At 36.7% G+C, this 22076-nt stretch overlaps 1 long non-coding RNA gene across 1 annotated transcript; it reads left to right on the top strand.

The window, feature by feature from the left end:
- Positions 1-384: 384 nt before the first annotated feature.
- LOC110910140 lies at positions 385-2968 on the top strand. The gene is made up of 3 exons (XR_002575890.1): positions 385-473; positions 1143-1229; positions 2892-2968. It is a non-coding gene; the product is annotated as an uncharacterized LOC110910140 (long non-coding RNA).
- Positions 2969-22076: the final 19108 nt, after the last annotated feature.

Genomic DNA, 22076 nt, shown 5'->3' with positions numbered 1-22076 from the left:
TAGTGGTAAAACTTACCCGGTAAATTTTAGGATTTAAATAAATAAATCTAATATTTGTTAAAAGGATGAGAAATACATTGAGAAAACAAAGTATATAAAAAGCCCGAGTTAACGGGACCTAAAAATACTATGGGTTATGATTTCCCCAAACCCATTAAGTAACTAGGGATATTAACCTAGTTGGTTAAGTGTTGTTAAACAATAAAAGAAACAAGAAATAGATAACCCTTTTAAATAACTTGGGTAAATTTGAGGGACTAAACATGGGCAAATGAGATAAAGTTTTATTAAAACAAAATAAATAAACAAAACACACACACATACGTGTGTGTCTGCGATTTTAACCAGAGCCAGGGAAGGCTCTCCTGCTCATAACCCTAAATTGCAAGAATTGATCAAATCGAAGGGCAGAACTAGCTCTAATCAGATGCATGAATACAAATTCATGATCACCTAGTCGTGAGGATTACAAGGTATGTTGAATTTTATGATTTGGTGATACTTTGAGATTATGATGAACAATCATAATCGAAAATTCTGGAATGAATGTTGAAACTATGAGTGTTATTGTGATTATATCTTGGATTAGAAACAAACCCTAGTTGAAAAACTTGATGAATTGGTGTAAATACTAGGGGTTTGATAATTACCCTACTATGTGCTAAGTGGGTTTATTGACAATATGATGAACACTCGGATTAGAGTGTTAAATTGATGAATATTGATTGTTATGATATAAGTTCTTGATGTAGTTCATGAACACTAGACATAGAGGTTTGATTTTGATGTAAATCTTGGCAAAAATAACTAGTTATAAACTAGTTAGTAAATATGTAAAATTATGCCCACAAGGTGTTTATTAAAATGCCTAAGTGAATGTTCATATGTTGAAATTACGAATGAAACGCGTAATTGCCTTGTTTGACTAATTACGCGAAATATGGGTTGAAACGGGTTCTAATCATAGTATTGATTTAACTTAATTGTGCGTATTGTATGATTCAAGGTAATTGACTTTTTTTATTAAAAGTCAAAACAACCGACGATAAAGTCGAATAGTAGTTTCGACATAGAAAATATGTAAGGTGGAAAAAAGTCGTGAATTGGAATGACTAATCTAACCACCTTGTGAATGATAATAGTTTGTCGCTCAACGAGCTAGGTGGAGGCTTGGGAAAGAAGCGGTCAAACGAATCAAGCACGAGAAGAAAAGCGTATTCGGATGGAAGGTAAGTCAAAACTTACACCTTTTATTAATACCTATTCGGTTTATAGATTGTGAATCATAGAAAGTCATGTTTGAATTATGATGTTCCGACACGACATGTGCGCTTCGGAATAAAAGACAATGGTAATAAACCATGTTTGAAGATTAAAAAGAGTTAAAACGATTATATGGTCATGCAATGACTAAATGGTAATGAATTTCGAGTGGTTACCTTATAGGGTAAACCCATATAACTAATAAGGGCAAAATGGTAAAATTGGTCACGCATTGATAGTAACCGTTAGTTTTGAAAGCCACTTATGGCGAAAATCATAATGGGTCAAAAGCGTTTAGAAATGGTTTATAAGTAATATGACCATACGGTGTTAACCAGAGCGAATCATGTAGACGAGATGATAATAAATATCATCTCGTAAAGATAACGGTCAATTCGGCCAAACGGGTCAAAAGGTATAGACATCACCTTTTGACAATGTCGACTAATGATTTTGTCGAGTTATACCCTTACAGGAATAGATATCAAATGGATATTCGCATCGCTCTTAAGTAGCGATTATAAAGCAAGGTATTGATACGGTCAATATATTGATCCGAGCCAGGTATGTATAATGATACAACCCATTATGTAGAACTTGGAGTTCTATAAGAGTTAGGCAAGGTTAAAATAAGATATTCGGATATCTTTTAGGTAAACCGAATAAATTGAGTTATGATTATGAAGTTTTAGAAACATATTGGTTTCTAAATAAGATTGTAGTTAAAAGGTCGGATTTTGGGTCAAACAATTATTTAAAAGTCCTTCGTCGTAAAAGAAGGGTGAAAATTGACCAAAAAGCCCTTATAAGCTAAATTGAACAAACGACCTACAAGGGTTGTTTGAAAATGAGCTTTATGAATAAATAAATACTTTGAATAAGTATAGAAATTGAAAGATGTAAATACTTGGGCTAAATGACTATTTAGGAGTCTTTGCCGTAAAACAATGATCCGAGGGGTAAAACTCGGAACATATGGATTTCCACATTTAATCCACCACACATATAGTTGTGGTGGAAGATTACTTGATAAGAAATGTAGTAGTATGATGCTAGAAATGAAGGAAAGCGATATTAAGCTTTAAAGTGCTTAAATACCCTTAACGGGTCAAAATAAGAACTTGATCATAAACGGGTTTAAATTAAGTAAGAAACCCGTGATTTATGATTAAAATGATAGGAGATATTGAAATTATGAATCTCATGAGTTTATAGATCAAATAAACATGTTTGTTTGATAAAAATCACGAACGGGTCAAAATTTGGTAAAAAGGGTAATAAGTCGAAGACTAAAAAGTCTGAAATTTTATTAATCCGGATGTTGGATTTTAACTCCATAAGATGGAGAATTAAATTACGGACGCGTAGGAAAAAGAATAAGGTAAAATGGATCAATAGCGAAGAAGTTATGGCCGTTTCCGTGAAATCGGGTTATGCTGAGAATATGCAGCAACATAATAAAAGCTTTCTGCCAAAAAGGGGGCTAGGTGGGGCGTCTAGCCCCTAGGCGTGACGCCTAGCCCCCCTGAACCTGAAAAACGTTTAATTTTGTTTGTTTGACCCATATAACTTGTTTAAACCTGTTAATTAACTATCAAAACTAACTTTTAAGTTGGTTTTGATCATAGGTGATTGCCAAGAGTGCCCGGATGAAGATCAAGCTCGAAGAAGAACCGAACATGATAAAGTTAAAAGCTTCCGCGCGATGTTTCGTCGTATCTTTTAAACAACGAATTCAATTACATTAAGTTGTTCTTTTTTTTTTTAAATTGTAAAAGTTTTTAGTAAACTCGTATTGACATACTTACGTGTAATCGTAAAAACATGCATTTTTACGAAACTTATATAAAATATTGTATCAATCAAGCAAGGGTGTTACAATACTTGATATTACATTTTATTCGGTTGAAATAAATCTATCTTTTGCTTCCGCTGTGCAGATAAATTGTGTTGTTTGACTATGATGATATCAACTACGTCACGATACTCCCCACCGGGCCCACCGATAATACGTGGAAATATCGGGGTGTGACACATGAAATGGGTTTTGTATGATTTGATGAAATTATGTGTTATTGGTGTAAAAGATGCTTGAAATCATCATGTTTACTAGTTGGTATGAGGAATTTGATTATATTATTTAGGTGTTCGGATGAATGTCATGAAATGAGTTTTTATATAGAGATGAAAATCCTTAGTTCTAGCATGATAGATGGATGAACCAGTATTGGTAATTGAAAGCTAAGTTAACTTGATGTTAATAATTGCATGAACTTGTTAAAGTGAAGGAAATGGGATGAACTTGGTTGAGTAATTTAGTTAAAATGGTGGTGTAAAAATAATGCCTACCGAGTATTTGATAGAATGCCTAAATGAGTTGAACTTATTAGTGCATTTACATATGTTAATAGGCAGTTTGACTTTTAAAAGTCAAACTAACCTATAATAGAATCAAATGGTAATTTTGACATAAAGTCCGTAAGGTGGGATAACCGTGATAAAGGATGACTAATCTAACTATCTTGTGAATGTTAAATGATAGTTGAACTTGACAAGCTAGGTAGAAGCTTGGAAAGGAATGGGTCAAACGGATCAAAGACGTGGGAAAAAACATAATCGGATGCAAAGTAAGTAAACCTTACAACTCTTAGAATAGAATTACAACATAAATGATGTTTGGTAATTTTTATAGATGTTTCTAAAGTTGTTTGACGAGATTTTCGCAGATATTTTGTCAATAAATTAGTTGTTGATAGCAAAAGTTCCGCTACATGCAGAAATTATTTCGAGGTCTTAACCATCGAGTTTTGACACGATATTTGGCCAGAAGTTGTTTTACAACATAAAGGACATTTGGTAAATTTTATAGATTTTCTAAAGTTGTTTGGCGAGGTTTTCGCGGATGTTTTGTCAATAGATGAATTGTTGATAGCAACAGTTCCGCTACTAGCAGAAATTATATCGAGTTTTGACACGATATTTGGCCAGAAGTTGTTTTACAATGTAAAGGATGTTTGGTAATTTTTATAGATTTTTCTAAATTTGTTTGATGTGGTTTTCGCGAATGTTATGTCAATAAATTAGTTGTGGACAACAACAATTCCGTTACTTGTAGAAATTATTTCGATGTCTTAACCATCGAGTTTTGACACGATATTTGGCAAGAAGTTGTTTAACAACATAAATAATGTTTGCTAAATCTTATACATTTTTATGAAATGCTCAATGTGGTTCATGCCAATGTTTTGCCAATAAAATAGTGGTTGACATAAAAATGTTTGATAATTTTATAACGAGTTCAAATGCCCGCTATTTTAATCTAAACCTTTAAAGGTCCCCCGGTTATGAAAAGGGCTAAAGTTGACTAAATTGCCCCAAATGATGAATCAGACAAACTACCCTTAAAGGTAAAATAAAAATGATTTTTATAATTGGGACAAACATTCCGGTAGCGTAAAAGTGGAGGCGTAAGCTTTTTGGCTTAATGCCTACTAATAGGTCGTTTTCGGTAAAACGCTATACCGGAAGAAATCAATGAAAAGATAAGGTTTGTCTAATGTAAACAACCATAATCGAGTTGTGGTTGATGGAAATAATTAGTATGTTGGTAATAAAGAGGGCGACATGTTTTAGAGTGCGAAATGCCTCCTAACGGGTCGGTTGGGTAATACGGAATAAAGGGTTGCCTGTCGCGCAATGCGGGAGCACCCTGTTTCAGCAAAAAAGTTGTTCTCTTTCGTCGTTTAACCCGCGTTGACTGTTTAACTTAAACACTAATGGGTTTTAGTGTTTATGATAGGTTTTCTCTAGACTGGAACCAAACGGAAGGACGACCAAGCACACGATGAATCGAACACTCTGAAACTGCGATCTTTTGGAAACAATCACAAGAAGGATGAAGCATGATAATGCTCAACAAAGTTCAAGTTTAAAACCTTAATGTTCTTAAACTATAATTTATTGTATAGTCCGTTGTGTCGGTTCGTTTGGGTTATCAGTTAGACGTATAAGTTCTATGTTTAAAAAAAATATGGGACCTAATTATCCGCATTTTTATTAAAATATTAGATAAAACGGGTTAGAGTGTTACACTCCCAATGTTACAAAAATCTCGCCGTGCTCAGACCTCTAATACACTCAAGCGGATTACCTGGAGTCCCAAAGTCCTTTGCTATAAACTGGACTTGTTTAACTCTTGAATCGGCAAGCCAAGACATTACTACTCATAAGTTGGTTCACTTTTTCCAGCGGCGCAGTAACCGGCACATTGCTAAAGTCTTCAAGAATAGATTCACTGTTGCTTTATCGAAGTAGGTAACAAGAAATGAAGCAAAACAGAATCTCAAACCCACGATCCTTCACAGCCTTCCACTCAGTCCCAATGCATCAAACCAAGACACATTCTCAGAAGCAGAATTTCACTAATGAATATCCACACCTCCATGTAGCCTCACCAAGTCATTTATGCTCAGTTCTCACTATCCCTGTTACCACAACCCATGCTAAAACCAACACCATTGAGTCGAGTCTTCACTCATACTTCCCCAACAAAAAATTTCACCTAGTATCAATACAAATATCCCCTCAGATGTCAAACCATTGATCACCACCAAACAAGAATAGCTTCACCGTTCTATACCTTCTAATAGGGAAAAGGGTATAACAGCAGTCGAGCTTTCAATGGAAAGCAAACGACACCAAGGGTTCCATGACCGTGCACATGATCAGTTAACACAAACCTTAACCGAATGATCATCCAAACGATCGAGCAATAGTTCACATGATATAACACTAACCTCTTTTTTCACTTATGTCATTACCAGTACACCCGCTAGTTCTATTTTCTCGGGTTCATCCATCGTCAAGTACCACATCCAAGTTTCTTTGAAAAACCAATCAACCAAAACCCAAAATCATCGAACATTCCAAATAAAAGTTCAAAACTATCATGTCTTCAGTCCCAACAATAACAAACGAGACAAATCGGAAACAATGGACAAACATAGCAATGGCATAGGCCTGAACTTGGCGGCTGTTCTACTGAACACTGTCAAACAAACCAATTTGCTCCTGCAAACCTAACAAATCAAGTAATTGTAAATACATTGTAAATAGTTACCTCAGACTGATCTTCTGCAGACAAATCTGACCCGAAACATTGAAATATCACAAACCCAGTTCTTCAAGTTTTTCTCCGATTGAGGATAAACGTCAAAACCCAATCTCAGAAAACAAATACTACTTAGCCTGTAAACCAAACTCGACCAACAACTTAATATAAACCTAAACAACGGCTCCAATCGAATTTCAAAAATATTCAGGCAGCTCAAGGATTTAAAAATAAAAGACTGGTTCTAACCTTGATCACCTCGTCTCACAAATTAAAAAAAAAAATGCCGATTCCTTCCTTGTAGTCCTCGACAAAGCAAAAAAAAAACTCTTACTCATCGCACCCAAGGAACAACCAAAAAAATAAAAATAAAATTACTTGAAATATTTTCTTATTTTGTTGTGGCTTGAACAACTCGACCGACACAAAAAGAACAACAAAATATATTGCTTTCTTTCTGATCTTTCTTGCATGTTTCAAAGGAATTAATAAAAAAATCCTTCTAGAGATCCAACACCCAATAAACCAATTCCCTTCTTGTTTGTTCTTTGACCTTCAGTTTAGAACTTTCAGGTAGTTTTATGAACATGTAAATATGTAAGTCAGTTGTTAGGGAAAGTCGTTTTAATGTTCATCTAATGTAACTCTAAATTGTTATAAGCTACTAGAACAGTGTTGATCCTCAAAGAATAACTTTTGTAAGACAGGTAAAAAGATTCTTTGATAATTTATCTCCTTTTGAGTATAACCTTTGATAATCAATCATGCTTCTTAGTGTCTTAACATTTGTATTAGGATTTAGTTTAGTTATAAACACCCTTAGGTGATTCAATCAAAATCCTAACGTTATTCTAACACATATAATCAGTTTTGCTAATAATAGCTTTATTTCATTTAGAAGATTGATTTATGCTAATGGTTTAATTTAAAAGAGGTAGGATCAGTAAACTTTTCCAAAATCCATTTCAACTTTAGTTAAGAAGGTTATATAATCATCAAGGTTAGTAGGTTTTTAAACCTAGATGACCTCTAGAGTTGATTATTAGGTTTATTAGGAATTTCAGTTTTACAGATTAGCTCTTAGTTAAGCTGCTATCACTTTCAGATATGTTAGATTTAAGTATCTAAGAGTTGGTTCAGTATGGTGTACAAGAGATGTAATTGGAGTTAAATTTGGAGTAAAATTTAATGACTCTCTCCTCCTGCCTCTTGCATTCGTTGCAAGTCATGATAAAGACTTTTACTACTCCCACTGATCTTAGAAGTCTTTAGGAACTTAGCATGCTTAGGATCAATATTTTAGACCAACAAATTCTAATAGAGAAACAAGTTAATGATGTTAGTCGTTGTAGTTTCCCTTTGTTTGAAGATTACTTTAGTTTTGTTAAGAAAATTTAGTGTCAACATTAAGCAGCAATGAAACTTTTATAAGAGTAGCTTTAGACTTTAATGAGACAAGTGTTAAAGAAATAGTTTCTTGCACAAGAGGTGCAAATTGAGGTAGTATTTAGTTTTCACTCCCCTACCTCTTGCAACTCTTGCAAGTTATGATAAAACACTTAATGCTCCAACTGATCTTTAATATCTTTAGGAATACTACAAGAGAAGTTTCAGTGATGTACGTAACATGGGAACCTGCCATACATATGTTAGACTTTTTTTGATTTCCTTAATGTTTAGAAATCCTAAGAAAACTGAGGGACATGTTTAGAAGAAATTGTATTAAGGATATATATGAAAGATCTCTTTAAGACAGTGAACCATATGAGACATATTAGATACAAGTAGATAGTATTTAAATGATAAATGAATTATATATGAATATTCCCTTTGGAATAGGTTCCACTAAACTTTTGGTGGACCCATACCTATTTCTTAAGCCATGTAATGGTTACGACATCCAACACATGATTTAAAATCACTACGAATGAGATTAGGTGAAAAATCATCCTCATCGACCTTGTCATTGTAACGCTTCGCGTTTTGTACTTTCCTTATTTAGAAAGTGTACTCGTATTTCTATTTTTTGGAAACTTGTAATCGTATTGTGTTCGTAATGCTTTTCTATACTTGTAATCCGAGACTTCGGTCATAACGAAAATTCACTTTTATACTTATACCCGCTATACTTATCTTATACACAAATCAACTTTGGATACACATTTGCATGCAAATGAGACTTATTACACGCTTGATTTAACATTTATACATTGCACGATACTTGCACGACACTTACAAACACGGTTCATGCTCAAAACAAGCCAAAACATGAAGTTTTAGCATAAAAGGATGAACATATAAAAGTTCAGGGACTAAATTGCAATAAAACAAAATCTGGCAAAAGAGGCGCAGCGCTACGCGACGACAAACTCAATTCACCGTGGTGGGGCGCAAAGCCCCTTAATCTGTAGACACTCGTTTCCCAGCTACGGATTGGCCTCTTTTTCCCACTTTTCCTTCCCCAATCATCTTTAAACCTCCATTAAACACAAACCCTACCGCCTCTCTATATAAACAAGCCTCCATCTCACCATTTTCACTTTTCCAACTCACTTACACTCTCAAAACTCTCTCAAATTAGTTGCAAACACAAGAAAATGGCAGAAAACTCTAAGTCCTAAAGTGAGTTCAAACTCACCTTTCTTCATGATTTCTTCATCTTTTCTTCCACCTCAAAGCTTGAAACACCTCTAGGAGTGTTTCCACAAGTTTACCATGGTTAACAAAGGTGGAACATCACTATTTTGAGCTTTTAACTTTCTGTTTTGGAAGAGCTTTATGTAAATCTTTATAAACTTTACTTTTTCATATGAATCTTGTGCCTATCTTGTTCCTAAACCCATCTATGGTTGTGGGACTTGTATAAGGTTGATTCTTGCGAGTTTAGAGGTGCAAAGATCCTCTAAACTTTCTGTTTTGACTAAGGTTTGAGATAACCTACAAGTGATGAAACCATCCAAGCTCACTATCTTCAATATGGTGAGACTTGCATTTTAGTAAAGGTGTGAACCATGGAAGCCTTGGCTTTCCAACCTTGTTCCACCACCTCACTTAATGTTTTTATCATATTATTCCAAGTAGTTTCCTAGACCTAAAGTAACACAACCCCACCACATCTCCAACATTTTCCATGATGGGTATGAAACACCCGGGTTGTCCTTACTTGGCTACTTGATGAAATAGTTAGTTTACATTTTGTTATTCATGACCAACCGGGTTGTGCTTTGGTGAATTCATACAATGAGGTTTATGGATGTTAATCATCCTACCTCCATGCTTGACATTACATGACTTATATGATTATACATGATGGATATAATATATATATATATATATATATATATATATATATATATACTAGCCGAATTCTTGATAACAGGATTATGGTTATATGTCATGAACATAGGTTACTTTATCTTTGTTCTAAACTCCTCGGTTTTAATTCTAATGGGCAAATTAGGACCCATGAAATCACATAAAATCTTAGTGTTAAAACGAGTATTTAGACAAGATATATTTTCGTGTACTTATACTTTCTACATTTAGATTCCGAATCTGAACTCTCTAACAAATCTGAATACTTACACACCTCTATTTCCCTAATTTAGGGTAACTTCGGTGTTCTCGAATCTCAACGCATCACTCACGCACGCAGGATTTATACGCAAAACCGTGAGTATACTCGATCCCATTTTCCATTTTATACACTTTGTACACATATACAAAAATCACGAATCACGATTAAACTTGTTTACGCACATGTTCTATTCGTTAATAACATGATACTTGTATTCTCCTTGTTAATCGCATACTATGTTATACTTTGGTTTGACTTATAGTTAACACATGCTAGTATGTTAGTAACAATGTATGTTATTACCATGTTGGATATGAGACAACTTTACTCACCATTATACAATGTAATTAAACTTGTATACTAGCCAACTTTTTGTTGATCATTATTTTAATACATGTTGCAGGAATCTAGATGATGATGATTAAAGAAATATATTTAGGATGGATTAGAAACACACCTAGATTTTGAACTCATATATTTTGTTTCATATTGTTCATCATTTGCAACTTGTTGTACTTTTCCTTTCGAAACAATGTATTATCATTTTAGTATCAATAAAATTTAAGTCATCTAAATAATGTCACAATTAGCGTTATGAAGTCTCTTGCAATCTCGTTTTCGTCTCACTCCGTTTTCGCCATCAGTTGGGGTGTGACAGTCATGATTTCTCATGATGTTTGGTTTCAACGGATGAATTTTATAAGTCTCATTTGCCCTTTTGTTAAATTCTCATTTGCATAATAACAAAAGATGCGAAAGTGCATAGTATCATGTAGTTCTGTCTTAAAAATGTTTCATCCCAGATATTGATAACAAATAATATAAGAAATTAAGTTAAGGGTGACTTTATGTTGGCTATGCAAACCTCACAACTGTCATAATATTGCTTAAGTATTGACACTAAATTCTAATTAATTCCAGAATATGTAAGGTATCATAAAGCGTAACTAGAACACAACCTTTTATTGTTCTTATAGTCTTAACATTTAATTTTGTCACTAACTCTCATGTTAGTTAATTGTTGAATTATGGTAAGAAAACGTATAGAATAGACTCAACCTATCATGTGTAATTTCGAATATTAAGATTAGCAGACTTAAATATCATTAATAGGTGACTACCAATTTTAGCCACCTGTTAATTCGAATTATGAATAGTCTTGTTTCTTATGCCTACTCTAATGACATTATTATGCAGTGAGATTCTCCCTTGAAGAAACTTAGAGTTGGAATTAGTACTTGTATTTTGTGTATGGACCTTATTTCCACTTTTAGGCATTTCTTTTCCTGTACGTGTGTTGTTGATTAACATACTCATTTTCCTTTGGTACTTCTGAGTGTTATAGTCGATTTTAAGGCATCAAATTTTACTTGTGGAAAAGTTAGTATCTAATGCACTGAAAAATGTACTTATATCCATGTATTAGCCCTTAATTTTATGGGTCGTGGTATTGTATATTATGATGTATTCACGAAAGCCATTTAACCTTATAGTTTAGAATTTGAAATGAAGGTGTGCATATTTGGAGTTATTTTGATTATTCCACAGAAATTAGATTAGTCTTAGAAAAAACTTAATCTGGAAAAAATCTAGTGATAACACTTATTAAATGAGTTCTTGTTTATCATAATAGACATTATGTTTGACTTATCCCATTTGTCATATTCAACTTTTTTTCTACAATACTTTTATCAGAAAAGTGCAGTAGGATTGTCATGTCTTAGAGATAATTAAGAATCTAATTTAATAGCGAATCTTATTGAAAATCTTTGGTAAAGCAACACATATTAGGTTTTGAAATTAGTGTGGATGATATAGGTGAGATACAAATTTATAGAAGAAAGTTGTAATGAGTATTGTTTCGGGGTATTAAAGTAAGGCAGACTAGAATATGATCATAAGATTAATGAAGGATCATTATTGTGAGGATCATTATTTGAAGAACGTGTGATATGTCAATTATTAACATCAAATAAATAGACTAAGTTTATTTAAAATTCTACTTAAATGAAGATAAACCACCTTTAGGAAGAAGTGAAATCATTTAAGTATGTGTGCAAAACAATTGTGATAGATCACCTTTGGGCATAAGTGTCACAATTATTAGGTACGCACGAGTTAGATATGCGAGACATGAATGAATCAAATCACCTTTTGGCAGAAGTGAGACATACATGCTTGTAAGGCATAAATAACATAGCTTGTCATTATACTTGAACCATAAATAGATGTATCAAATCACCTTTGGGCAGAATTGAAACATCAAAAGCTCATTCACGTTAGGCTATTTGGTTTTGTGAGAATTATTTGAATTTATTTAAGTTTTCACAAAACCAAAAAGTTAATAGCAAACCGGGGTTTGGGCGGAGCCCAACCTAAATTTTAATTCGCAGTAATAGTTCATGCGATAATGAGTTTTCGACTTCGCTTATGAAACTCGAGTTTAAGTGAGATTTCGAGTTTTGACGAGATTTAAACTTCTCTAATGAAAACTCGAGTTTAAGTGAGATTTTGAGTTTTGAGAAGATTTCGAGTTCACTTGAGATTTAGAGTTGACTAATGAAATCTTGAATTGTTATGAGATTTCAAGTTCTCTTATGAAATCTCGAATTGTCTGGTGAAATGTCAAGTTTTGTATTGAGATTTCGAGTTAGCGATGATCTCGAAATTACTTGAGATCTCGAAATCTTTTTAACCAATCTCGGAAACTACTAATTATTATCTCTTATTAACTTGTGATAAGTATAAATAATTTCGAAAAGTTATAGATTATTTAGTTTCCAAAATTTGTGCTTAGATAATTATTATCATTTGATTTTGAAATATTTTGATATACCATATCACTTATTTTGAAAATATAGTGCATAAAATATAATCAAACTTAGGAAAAACATAATCTTTTAAATCGGTTCATCCGTAATATTAGAAATTCTTCGAATTTTATGATGAACACGAAGAACATCATCGAAGAATTGTATGACTTTTCATCTGGAATCGAATACCTAAATGAATTTCATGTGTAGATTTCGAGTAGTAATAATAATTCGGATTCTAATAAGACATAACCTGATTTAAAACTTATTATTTTTATAGATTTCTTGCCGAAAAACGTGAACAGTATGTTCAAAATTCATTTTTCATCAATATTCTAGGTTTCCAGTTTTTATTCAAAATTTAGGAAAACTAACAGAACTGATTTAAGAAATATATGCTCTGATACCACACGTTGATTAGTTCTGTTAATATGTAATGGAAAACATGTAAAAGTAATACATGTTACAACATTCAAGTAGCCATGGAGTTTGACATGCCAATGAGCTTGATCTAGTTCCTGTTTAGAATGTATATGATTGATGGTAGTTCCGAGTTCTTAAGTGTAAAGAACTCATGATTATGGAGAAAGAGGAGGTCGAGATTGTGGTGATGTTATGATTAGTATCTAACATAAAACCCTCTCTAGTTATCTCCTTAAATACACCCAAAAGGAAACCTTTAGTAGTTAATAAGGGTAATACGATCCACCAACAATTACCAACCAATATTAATATGTGAAGAAACACTAGATAATTGACCGGAATCAGATTATCTAGGGGTTATGTTCTGCATAAAAAGGTGGTTCTCTCTCGTTTGATTCGAACTAACAGACCTTCTTCTCCGATGAACACTGCAAAACAGAACACCGTTAGCCTCGTCAAGGGGAGGACGGAGGTTCTCTCCTTGACCCGACTCCGGCGTGAGAATAAGTATGTGTTTATGAAGAAGAAGAAGTATTGACGAAGTGTGTGTAACTTGAATTTCATACCTGAATTACTCTCATATTTATAGCCGGGAGTTTGGGCGGGAAAACTCGTTGATGAAATGTTAACGGAAGATGCTAACCCCGTAAGCGGTTATTTTCATTCCGTTAACTCTTCTAATCGGATCGTGTTATCACACGGATCGCGATCTTGATCGATGGCTGGGGATTTGCCACGTGGAAAGTAGGCAAGTGGAGGTTACTCTCTGTTCTCATGACATCATCGTGATTTTCAGGGAATCCTGAGATGATGACACGTGTCCAGACGGTTATAACCGCTTGGTGGTGCACGATTGAGTCTTCTAGAAGATTATTGCCATAATCCAGTGTGACTCTTTACCGTGTGGTACCGACTTTAGCAAATAATATCCAAGTCTGGGTATTATTTAAGCGGAAGTATTTGCTGAGATTTCTATCCTTTTGCTATAGAGAAGTGGCGCAAGGGTTTGTTTACTCCCTTTTGGCGCGCGGGTGTTATCTGCTGTCTTTCTTCTTGGTTCTTTGTAGGACCAGTGCGCGGCCTCGCAAGGCCTAAAGAAAATTAAAAGACGAGGTTGTGGGATGGTCCCAAGTATTTTATATAGAGTTTTTGGGACCTTACCCCTTTAAGTCTCCCCAGTCTAGTGTTGCTCTTATGTTAATAAGTGGAGCACTGGATTATGAGAAAAATGCTTATAGGTTTTTTAGGCGCGAAAAATGAGAAATCTTCTATGAGAAGATATACATTGCTTGTTTTATGATTTTTTTTTGGGAATCTTTGACCTTAGATAAATGAACAGTTTGAGAAAAGATATTTATACCTTGTTTTGAACTGTTGCAATCTTGGGCGAAGAATTCGTAATTATGAGCTTACGATAGCTGACGTCATTTTTTTATAAGTTCTGCTGACTCTTCGTCTTCTGATTTAGCAGTAGTTCCTGGGAATTCGTGTGGACCCTGTCAGAGAGTTTTAAATGGGATGTGATACTTGCAGTGGCAGCGCCGCTGAGACGACACTTGATTTGACACTTAATCATCACTTCTCTTATTATAATATTGCTGCTCCTCTCCGTTGGCCTTTATATTCACTTTGGGTGTTATATTTTTCTCCTAATTTGGAAAAATGGAGAACAGAGGACAGATTCGATAGAAAAGACTTTCTCATGTCTTGAAGGTGCTTGATGCGGCTAACGGTTTGCTGCTACTCTCTAATCCGGCGACTGGTCGTGTTATTAGAGATGAAGGTGTGGAGAGTGCAAACATCAAGAAGTTTTGGAGGGCCGACTCCGTCTTCGTCTTGCAGACGACAACAATGGTGGAGTTACCCGATTGTCGGCACATCTCGTGACCCGATCCTTTCCGGTTGGTCGGAGAGGGAGTTCGTCGATTGTTTACCAACGCCGCCGCCGTGTTGCTGTTCCGGCTGCTGTTGAAGATGATGAAGAGGGTGTCAATCCTTGGATTGTAGATCCCCGTCCCTTGTCCGAGTATGGTGAGGTTCTCCATACTATGTATGAGGTGTTGGATCAACTTTCCTAGCTTGTTTATGTTGTAACTAGTACTTTTTTACTTTTTTTTTGAAGGAACACTGTTGTGTTCTTTTGTAAATGGTTTGCTTAAAGTGCTTGCTATGCAGTTTCGATGATTTTGCAAGTGATGTTTAGATTACAATATATTGCATATGTTTAATTACTTTGTTTAGGTAGAGCAAATGAGAATGGTATTGTACTCATGCGTGAATGTATGTCTAAAATGTGCGCAAGGTTATGCTTTTTTTTAGACTGTTCATGAGGAGTACAATGTTGACCATATTGTTTTCGCGTAAACCAAAAGTATTATATGCAGTTTGTAACAAACAATAACATGCGTAAAGATAACTATTGTATTGATAAGGCGTAGAGCCAATTTGTACAAAGTAAAGTAGGAAAAAATATGTTGCATGTAAAGATTTGAGTAGCACGGCTATATATAACACATGCGCAACTGTTGCGCGTTCCAGGTGCGAGGGACTGATGTTCCATCGATTCTTTTTAGAGTGTATGCCCCTTTCCCTAGGACCTCATTGACGACGTATGGTCCCTCCCATTTTGGCGCAAGCTTGCCTGGTTTTTCCGCATTGGAAGCTTCGTTGTCGCGCAAAACGAAGTCTCCTGGAACGAAAGTACACACGCGAACCCGCGCGTTGTAGTACTTTTCTAGTTTGGATTTGTATCTTGCTTCTGCGATGGCGGCGTTTTCGCGCCTTTCTTCGAGAAGGTCTAAATCCATTCTTTGCTCTTCCTCATTGTTTTGTTTTTCCATGGCAAGCATGCGCGGTGATGGAAGGCCAATTTCAGCTGGGATAACCACTTCTGATCCGTACACAAGACTGAATGGGGTTTCCCCCGTACTTGTTTTTGGCATGGTGCGATGAGCCCATAATATGCTGGGAAGCTCGTCGACCCATCCTCTGCACGCCATCCCAAGTCTTGCCTTTATGCCGTCAACTATTTGTTTGTTGACACTTTTGACTTGCCCATTCGCCTGTGGATGCGCTACAGAGGCGAAGTTGTGTTCGATCTTCATTTTCTTAAACCACTTCTGAAGGTCTTCTAAGGCGAAGTTGGTGCCGTTGTTGGAAATGATGCGCAGTGGTAATCCGAATCTGCAAATAATATGTTCCCATATGAATTTGCGGATTACCATTGCTGTGGTTGAAGCTAATGCCTTAGCCTCAACCCACTTTGTGAAATAGTCCACTGCCACGATAATGAATTTTACTGCGCCAAGGGCATCAGGGAATGGACCAACGAGATCGATGCCCCATTGTTGGAAAGGCCAGGCAGATGTGACTGGTACGAGTGGATTTTTTGGGCGAAGAGTCTTTGGTGCATGACGCTGGCAAGCTGCGCACTTTCGCAATAATTCAACTGCATCTACATGCATCCCGGCCAATAGTAACCGGCGCTCATGATTTTAGCTACTACCATGCGCGGACCCGCGTGTATTCCGCATAAGCCTTCATGGATCTCCCTGACTAAGTATTGCGCGTCTGTTTTATCAACACAGCGTAGGAGTGGGCCCATGAACGATTTTCGATATAGAATTCCGTCCACCATCTCATAGTTTATTGCCTTGTTCTGGATTTTCCTGGCTTTTGACTTTCCTTCCGGGAGTTTGCCATGCTGTGAGTACAAGATGATCGGGGACATCCAGGATGGATTGCCGATTTCTACAATATTTACTTGCTTGAGAGGAACGGAAGGATTGGACAATACCTCGATGCGCACCTCTTTAGCTAGGTGTCTGAAACTGGTAGCAGCCAATTTGCTTAGTGCATCCGCGTGCTTGTTTTCACTTCTGTTTATGTGATTTATTTTGAACGTTTGGAATTGGCTGATTAGCATCCGCGCCTGTTCCAGATATAACGCCATAGCTTCACCCTTCGCATCGTAGTGCCCGTTAACTTGCTCGGCCACCAGTTTTGAATCAACGTTAGCTTCAAGATTTTTTGCTCCCATTTTAAGCGCTAAACAGAGGCCCGCTAGAAACGCTTCATATTCTGCCTCGTTGTTTGTGCTTCAGAAATCTAAGCGTATTGCATATGTAAGCTCATGATCGTCTTGGCTGACCAATCGGAGGCCTGCGCCTGCTCCATCATCATTAGAAGCCCCGTCTATGTGCAAGGTCCAGACTCTGTCGTCAAAAACGGGAACAGGGTTCTGGATTGCTTCACACTCCTGAACTTTGTCTATGGGGACCTCGGTGGCAAAGTATGCTAAAACTTGCCCCTTGATTGTTGGTCGTTGTCTATATAGGATATTGTATCCTCCTAGTTCTATAGCCCACTTAGCTAATCTTCCCGCAACATCGGGTTTTGACAAAATTTTCCCCAAATGATAGTTAGTGAGAACTGTGATGACATGACCTCAGAAGTATCGGCGAAGCCGTCGAGATACATATACTAGCACGAGGACCGGCTTTTCTATCATTGAGTAGCGCGTTTCTGGACCGGTGAGCATCTTGCTGATGTAGTAGATTGGGGTCTGGACGTTTTCTCTTTCCACCATTAATACTGCGCCGACTGCTACCTCTGCTGCGGATAAGTACAGAATCAGCGGTTCTTTCTCTCGTGGCGCTGTTAGTGTTGGTAGCTAAATTAAACACTCCTTCATTTGTTTGAAGGTTGTTTTCACTTCTGGCGTCCACTGGAAGTGAGTCTTCTTAGCGCAGTTTCGTAGCGTACTTATGAACGGATAAGACTTTGCAGCGTGATTCGCCAAGAATCTGTTCAAGGCTGCTAATCTTCCCGCGAGTCTTTGCATCTCTTTTATCGTTGAAGGTGATGGCATCAGTTGGATGGCTTGCACCTTTTCCGGGTTAACTTTAAAACCGTCTCTTGTTACTATGAAGCCCAAAAATTTCCCTTCTTCCATCCCAAAAGAACATTTTGTTGGGTTAAGCTTCAAGTTGACGCTGCGTAATGAGTTAAACGTTCGCTGAATGTTTTCGAGCATAGTTCCTTCTTCATGACTCATGATGACGAGGTCATCCATGTATACTTCAACTGTCTTCCCTATGTCTTCTCCGAAAACTATATCCATCAGTCTCTGATAAGTAGCCCCGGCATTGCGCAACCCGAAGGGCATTTTTGTATAACAGAAGATGCCTTTATCAGTTCGGAAGGCTGTTTTGTCTTCATCTTCTTCTTTCATTAAGACCTGATGGTAGCCTTTGTAACAGTCAAGAAAACATTTCCATCTGAAAGATGCTAAAGAATCAACTTTTTTGTCGATTTTTGGAAGCGCGTAGCAATCTTTTGGACAAGCTTTATTCAGGTCTTTGAAGTCGACGCACATTCTCCATCCGCCATTGTGCTTTTGAACCATGACTGGGTTAGCAACCCAGGTATGGTACTGTACTTCGCGCAGGATTCCGGCGCTAAGTAATTCTGTGACTTGCTCGTTCATTGCCTCTGCTTTTTCTGCGCTGAGACTACGTCTTCCCTGCGCGACGGGTTCTGCTGAGGGTTTGACATTTAGACAGTGTTGCGCTATTTCCCGCGGAACTCCGGTCATATCTGCTGGGCACCAGGCGAATATGTCTTTGTTATTTGAAAGTAACTCTTTTAATTGTACTCGTATTGCCGGTGAGATGGCGTGTCCCAGTAAGATTGTTTGTTCTGGGTACTCTTCGTTTAAGACCCATTTCTCTGGTTCATTTGATGTTGAGGGTTTGGCCATCTTTGCTGGTGGCTCATCATCAACGTACATGACCTCCTTGCTTGAGTACAGAATCGCTACTCCAGTTTCTGTTGGAAATCCGCACGCAGCGTGTGGAATAGAAGTGATCAAGCTGAATTCTCTTTGTGATCTTCGTCCTAGCAAAACATCGTGGCGCGATGTTGCTGGCATGACCATGAAGTTTACTGTGACTGTGCGCGAATGCTCGCCATCTGACAGAGTCACAGGAAATGCAATTTGCCCTAATGGGAATACAGCTTCATTGCAAAACCCGTTGAGGGGGAAATCAACCGGCTCTAGTCGTGCTTTGTCTTCCGGATCAAGCTGTTTGAAACACTGCTCATATATGATATCCATCGAGCTTCCTGGATCTATGAACATATAGTCCGTTCTGTAGTGGCCGAAGATGCCAGTAATGATTACTGGTCGTTCTTCCTGAGGGCCTCCAGGAACAATAGGAAATACAACTTGTTGTTCTCTCTAATGCTGATTGTGGTTTCGTTTATTCGGCCTTCTTGAGGGACCTCCTTGTACCATGTGTATCTGCTTGGATCTGGCTGTTTTGGTATTTTCCAATTTTTGAATCATCTTGTTATGACTACTAGATTGGATGTACCGCTGGTCAGGTGCTTGTGGGTCCAATACTGTAGTATCAGTTTTCTCTTTATCAGATCTGGTATTTGATAATTCAGATCTGTTAATTTGTGTTAGTGCATTAATGTCTATCGCCTTCGTCAATTCAAGCCGTAGCGAGAAACTGAAGATAACGAGTCTTTAAAGTGTTATATCTAGTCAAAAGGCAAGGTGGCAATCTTGTAATTAATGAAAAGTTTCATTAAAAGCCTTGGCCTATAAATAGGGAGTTATAGTGTTAGTGTTAAGACTTTGCTCATTTGGAGATTTAGGAGATCTAAGCTTAGAGAGAGAAAGTCTAGAGAGAGAAAGTTCTCTCACGTGATTCTTGCATTGTACACGTCATCTTTTTCAATAGAATCATGGTTCTAGTATGTTCTTGTGTGCTCGGTCACGTACGTGTATGGATTCCGCACGTTACACGTTCATTAGGCAATCGTACGGTGTAAAAAACGATCCTACAATTTGCTTGCAAATTTGGTTCATAGCAATTTGGAATCTGCCGAACCAGTGTTCTGGAGGTTTTTCTAAGAGTTGATCTGGACGGTTACGAACTCTTATGGATTCATCTCCTTCTGAATGACTATTGATGTTTTCTTTAATTCCCAAAGTTCCGTCGACCTGAATATCCAGAGTTGCAAAACCCTTGAATTCAGATCGAGGACTTGACGGGTGAAACTATGATTTCTCTGCCATGTGAAAACAGAGAAGGATAGGAAATAAATCGAAACGAGAAAAAACAGATGAAACAGAGAGATTGGTGGGCGCCAATGAAGAAACACTAGATAATTGACCGGAATCAGATTATCTAGGGGTTATGTTCTGCATAAAAAGGTGGTTCTCTCTCGTTTGATTCGAACTAACAGACCTTCTTCTCCGATGAACACTGCAAAACAGAACACCGTTAGCCTCGTCAAGGGGAGGACGGAGGTTCTCTCCTTGACCCGACTCCGGCGTGAGAATAAGTATGTGTTTATGAAGAAGAAGAAGTATTGACGAAGTGTGTGTAACTTGAATTTCATACCTGAATTACTCTCATATTTATAGCCGGGAGTTTGGGCGGGAAAACTCGTTGATGAAATGTTAACGGAAGATGCTAACCCCGTAAGCGGTTATTTTCATTCCGTTAACTCTTCTAATCGGATCGTGTTATCACACGGATCGCGATCTTGATCGATGGCTGGGGATTTGCCACGTGGAAAGTAGGCAAGTGGAGGTTACTCTCTGTTCTCATGACATCATCGTGATTTTCAGGGAATCCTGAGATGATGACACGTGTCCAAACGGTTATAACCACTTGGTGGTGCACGATTGAGTCTTCTAGAAGATTATTGCCATAATCCAGTGTGACTCTTTACCATGTGGTACCGACTTTAGCAAATAATATCCAAGTCTGGGTATTATTTAAGTGGAAGTATTTGCTGAGATTTCTATCCTTTTGCTATAGAGAAGTGGCGCAAGGGTTTGTTTACTCCCTTTTGGCGCGCGGGTGTTATCTGTTGTCTTTCTTCTTGGTTCTTTGTAGGACCAGTGCGCGGCCGCGCAAGGCCTAAAGAAAATTAAAAGACGAGGTTGTAGGATGGTCCCAAGTACTTGATATAGAGTTTTTGAGACCTTACCCTTTCAATAAGGTATAATGATATTTTGATCAAATATAGTATAAATAATATCGATGGCTATATTGATTAAATACATATAATTATATACTTAATGTTACATACTATACAATACTATAGTTGTTTAAATTGTTATAATTGATCATTTTATTAAATTTATTAGTGTTTATGAATTTTATTAAATAAATATTGTTAAATTAAAAAAAATTGAAAAGCTATATCTCGCGTCAACTCATCAAAGGGTCGTGTATAACCCCATACTTGGCCCATCTTCAAATAAATTGTTTTGTATTTGAAATAAATGTATATGTGTGTATAACACTATACAACATGTATAGGATTATAGCTATATGTGACGTATACTTCTATGTGTGGTGTACTGGCATATATGTGTCGTACAACCTAGGAATTTGACAGACAAACTCAACAACTTGAAAAAAAAAACCTATACGTAGTGTATGGGTCTATATGCCGCGCATAACCCAACCGCCAAACATATTTGACAGAAGTAGTTTGTGTTGAAATTGAAAAACTATATGCCACGTGAGTGTCTTAACAGTAAGACCTGGTCAATATTATCAAAATGGTCACATTACGTATATATTATTTAAGTGTTACATCAAGCATCAATGTCATTTAAATGGGACTATGATCAATCATGATGTGACATACCAAATAAACAAGAGAATCCAACTAAAAAAACTAGTTTTTTGGGATGAGTTCTCTTGTATGGTATGTAACATTGGTATCTGAGTCAAACCAGAAGTTGTGGCCTGTAGAGAGCCAGCCGTGACTAGGGGTGTTCAGAAAAAACCGTAAAAAACCGTAAACCGAACCGTAATCGTAAGCGAATGAACCAAAAACCATATTCACAATTCGG

This window comes from Helianthus annuus, chromosome 15, assembly GCF_002127325.2.
Source record: "Helianthus annuus cultivar XRQ/B chromosome 15, HanXRQr2.0-SUNRISE, whole genome shotgun sequence".
Lineage (NCBI taxonomy): Eukaryota > Viridiplantae > Streptophyta > Magnoliopsida > Asterales > Asteraceae > Helianthus > Helianthus annuus.
The sequence above is the reverse complement of the archived record's forward strand: the minus strand, read 5'-3'. Positions and strand labels throughout refer to the sequence as shown.